Source organism: Chenopodium album, chromosome 11, assembly GCF_948465745.1.
Source record: "Chenopodium album chromosome 11, dcCheAlbu1.1, whole genome shotgun sequence".
Taxonomy (NCBI): Eukaryota; Viridiplantae; Streptophyta; class Magnoliopsida; order Caryophyllales; family Amaranthaceae; genus Chenopodium; species Chenopodium album.
Genome location: NC_137844.1, coordinates 21,634,690 through 21,639,819, shown reverse-complemented (window position 1 = coordinate 21,639,819; position 5,130 = coordinate 21,634,690). Strand labels below are relative to the sequence as shown.

The 5,130-nt window shown below is 28.4% G+C and overlaps 1 long non-coding RNA gene across 1 annotated transcript; it reads left to right on the top strand.

The window, feature by feature from the left end:
- Positions 1 to 1,900: 1,900 nt before the first annotated feature.
- On the top strand, positions 1,901 to 3,629 carry LOC145568729 (uncharacterized). The gene is made up of 2 exons (XR_014095911.1): positions 1,901 to 2,402; positions 3,424 to 3,629. It is a non-coding gene; the product is annotated as an uncharacterized LOC145568729 (long non-coding RNA).
- The last annotated feature ends 1,501 nt before the right edge of the window (positions 3,630 to 5,130 follow it).

The following is a 5,130-nucleotide window of genomic DNA, read 5'->3' as shown; positions in this document are numbered from 1 at the left end:
TATAATTTAATAGTCATTTTTTCAACTTTTAACCACAACACTCTAATTTGTGAATGGAGCAATTCTATGCATTCTACTTTTTTTTTTTTTTTAAAAAAAAAAAAAATTTATTTTTTGTTTAATGATAACTTCCTCTCGAACTTCCATTACTTTAACCATATCACTTCAACTTCTCTTATTTTTATATTTTTTTAAGAAAAAAAAACAATAACAGTATAACTTCCGCATAATTCCTTTTCTTTTATATATACATACAAGTACACGACATACGTATATTCCGTGCGCTAGCACGGATACACTCTCATGCATTTTTTTTTATTTTTTTTTTAAGAATAAAATAACTACCAATCCCACTACCCATCCACTATGTCCTTTTTGTTTTTTTTTTAATGGACTACTACTAACATTTCACTTTGTGGTTTTTTTTTTTTATTTTTTTTTTTTATTTTTACGGTACATATTATAACATATGACATGCATTAGCACGAGTATACAATTCCTTTATCAACAATTCACTATAGCACTCAAAATCCCCAACATTTCACTTTTTATTTAAGCACTACGTACTAACATTTCACTTTGTTTTACAAGTATTTTTTTTTTTGATATATAGTACTTCGTATAATATATGTCATGCATTAGCACGAGTATACGGTTCCTTTATCAACAATTCACTATAGTACTCTACATCCCCAACCCTTCAATTATATGCATTTTTTTAGGGACTACCCTCTGAACAATTTCCACTACTCTAATCATCAAAAACAAAAAAAAAATGTACAACACGTTTTTGTGCAATTGGCCTCAGTGAATAACTACTTTACTTGCAACAGAACAAAGTATCTAACTCCTAAAGCAAGACACTAACCCATATGACACTAACCGAGTAACACGAGTAATCCTTATAACACTGAACGGGTAACCTTTATAACTTTGACAAAGTAAACCCCATAATAGCATTGCGTGGCCACCGACTTAAAAGATTAAGACCCTGTTTATTGAGTTTCTAAGCAAAGCGTAGAATAACATATTTCAGCAGAGCAGAGCAGGTGTCAGCACAACAGAACAAGTATCAGCACATTATTAATACGATTATTAATACTCAGTACAATAGAGCTAATTAGGGTTCAACAGAGCCGACCAGTCCAAAATCTAATTAGGGTTCAACAGAGCCGACCAGTCCAAAACCGACCATTACAGCTCAAGTCTAAATTACAACATCAAAATTAATTTTCCATATTTTAAATATATCTTTTCTTATATATCCCGTGCATTTTGCACGGGTACACTCTAGTCTATATTATAATTTAAGAGTTGTTTTTTTCCAACACTTAACAACATCACTTCAAAACCCAATCTCTCAATTCTCATTCACTCCCCCCCCTTTTTTTTTTTTTTTTTTTTTTTTTTTTTTTTTTTTTTTTTTTTCTTTTCCTTTTTTTTGCCCTATAAATAACTTCCACCTGTTTTTTTTTTTAAATAAAAACCCTCCAAAAAAACTTCCAATATTATTTTTCATAATAACACACACAGTCCCAAAAAACTACCTACGTTGTCCAATTTTTTTTTTTTTAGAAACACCAATATTACAATAATTGCACATTTTTTTTTCCAAAATTAAGTGCACTTTTTTTTAAAAAATATCACCACCATAAGTTCTACTATTTTCCTTTTTAAAAATTCATCTATTTGTTTATTTATATATTTTAAAATCAGCTAACTACCTTATTATTAATTCAATAATCATCGGAAAAAAAATATATACATAATGTTTATTGTGAAAGAACAAGTTACTATAACACAAACAACTTACGTATTTAAAATATATTTTTGTTATTAGATCTTTGTAAATTGTAATATCTTTCTATAAACTATATATCCCGTGCATTTTGCACGAGTACACTCTAGTATTTTAAAACAAGAAGTTGGTAGGACACTTGTCCACTTCCTTTTTTTTTCCCTCTTGATTTATCTTAAATTTTTCAAACTTTTGTTTTCCCGATTTTTTTTTTTTTTTTCTTGATTTATCCAAAAAACATTTCACACAAGGTTTCAGTTTCATTCTCTGTTTTTTTTTTTTTTTTTTTTTTTTTTTTTTTTTTTTTTTTTTTTTTTTTAAGTTGTAAGGATTCTAAAACAACGTTATTCCCTTTCAGTTTCTCCATTCAATATCATGAATTAAATCTGAAGTGCCACATTAATTTCAAAAAAAAAAAAATAAAAATAACATTTCATTCAATTTCTTCTTCTCAAGCGACACTTTTCTCCTTTAGTTCCTCCATTAAATATTTACAGATAAATTGATTCCAAATTCTTCACTGCTTTCCTAAAAAAATAAAAATCATCAGTGCTACCCTATCAATCCTCTTTCTCTCTCCTAACGATCTGTGTGATTTTACAAGGTTGTAATTTTTTCCCCTAAATTCCTCAAAATTTGTCAATTTTTTGTGTTTAAATTTTGTCCGAACATTTCAAATCCATTTCTGATAATGGTGTTGAATGTTGGTGTTGTTGATGACAATTCTTAAAAAGATGTTTTTGGGTGTAGGGCTATGATACATGGATTTTTCCTGGCAAAGTTTATGCTTTTATTCACTGATAATGATTTTATTTTTTTTCTTCAATTCAATTTTAGTTTTTTTTTTTTTTTTTTTTTTTTTCTTTTTTTTTTTTTTTAAAAAAAAAATCTTTATTCCCTGCTTACTACCCTTAATTAAATATGTGTTAGATTACTATTTATCTTGCCTTCTTTCTCTTCCCTGATTTGGTATTCAATCAATTATTTAATTTGTAATGGTATTCCATTATTTTGATTCAACTGCTGTTTTTTCCCTTTAATTTATTTTTTTAAAAAATACTTAACATATTTATGAGAACATATTGTTTGGATGTTTCTCTTCAATTTCTATATTGCTCGATTTCTTCGAAGTGTTGCATATATATATATATATATATATATATATATATATATATATATATATATATATATATATATATATATATATATATATATATATATGTGATTAAGGTTAAAATTCTTCCGATCATATGTGTTTTCTTTTTTTTAAAAAAAATCATTTTATCTTTACAGTATTGAAAGGATTGAACATATGTGGTTAGTAAATATTTATAAGGCTTGGTTGCTATCCAAATTTATTTAGTTGTAGGGATGATGGAAAGTTTTAGTTCATTTGATATCTTCCATAATTTAATGGGCTTGATGCATGAATAATGTTGTTTGTTCCCTTGATTTTGTTCTTTGATTTTAACTTTTTTTTTTGGGTGAAGTAAAGAGTAATATTATTTGATGGTTTTTTTTAAGAAATATTTTAATGAATATCTCTATTTTACATAAGAAACTTTTTTTATGCATAGTTATATTGCCTTATTCCTGTATTGGCTAAGTATTTACTTTTGTTTCAGGAAACTATTGATAAGTCTTTCTTGGCCAATCTGGAAGATTTACGAGACAAGGAAGTCTCTACTTTTAGTTTTAATCTTATACTCCAAATTTTAACGTTTAAGTTCAATGAAGAGAATGTAATTAATTGTTCGTGTAGATTACAAGTAACTGAATTATGATGTAAAGGTTATAATGAGAATAATCACAAGGAGAAATTATGTCGAAAGTTTGTACGTTTTATATAGTTTTACAATCATTAATAATTTGCTCTTGAATTTTAGTTGCAGAAAGTTAGAGATGAATAGCAAAAGGTTTGAAGAATCCTGAACATGGAATAGTTTGGGAAGATGATCAAGAATATTGTCATTCTTAGTTCCTATAGCTTGTAGCCTTGTACATGTAAACCTATTGAATTTTATATATTTGTGTATTAATTTGAAAAATAATTTTATTCAATCTACAGGCATAAATATTTCTAGTCCTTTTATATAATACAAGTTTTAATCCTTAAGTTTTAATCACTACACTTGGCATAATCAAATTGATATGGTACTGAATTTTGAGGGCGCCCCCATTCATCTTCATGATGAACGCTCCTCGTTCATCTTGTGGCAAGTTCATAAATAAGGCGAACAGTATTGCGAAGATGTGGACAGTCCAGCGGAGGTGGGTGAGTACACGGAGGGTTGGGATGATGACTAACGATTATAATAACACATGTTGACGGAGAGAGCAGCTTAAAGCACATCTCATTTAATGCTTGTATCTATTAGCAGGTAGTAGTTGTGTCTTAAATCTCTTTCTATCGGGAGCTTATAACAAAGTGTCACTAAAGAAGCATTAGTGTTCAACGAGGAGGACGGGAAGCAATGGATTTCTGCTAAACGAAGGTGGTATAGTCGATTTTTCGAGTACGATTTCCAGCCCATTTTCATATTGCACCTATAGTGGAATTTATATGCTAGCTATGTTCAGTTTTGGTCGAATTTGTTATATGAGACATCTATGTGAGTTATGCTTCGAATTTGTTATATGAGCAAGCTTTGTTGAGTTATGGTTCAAATTTGTTATATAATTCTCATGATGCACGACATATATGTTTGTTACATACATGATCTAGCTAATTTTTTAGTTGATATTGTATGTAATTATAATTTTATATATGGAAAATGCAAATTTAGATCTACATATATTCTTGATTATATTCATTCATGATAGTTTGTGGTTAATTATATCTTAATTTTTCTTTTTATTAAGCGCGAATAATGACATCTGAATTGTGTTTTTGTATAAGTGATCTAGGTAATTATTGAACTAGATCTACATTTTGGTAAAATTGGACACTATAAATTAGCTAATCACATGAGTGTTAAAAAATTGACTTGTAGTAGTAGCATTAGTGTCTAGGCTAATGGTTAGGTTCTTAGAAGAATAGGTAGTGGGAATCAACTATGAAATTATATCTATACAAGGAGTGTGTAATTGAAATAACGAATATGGAAGTGTTGATATGAATCTGAATTGGTATTGTTTTAAAATTGTGTCATGTTTATAAAGGGTAATGGTTCACTTTTTGTAGACAAATCCTCTACAAGTATTTTCTCCTGTACAAAATGCTCCTGTTGTTAGGGGTAGCGAAGTAGGTGTAATACCCCTCATGATTGCTTTAAAGGAGTTTGATATACTACTCATATCAACAAGATGCATCTTCCTTTTAGGGAGCTCAT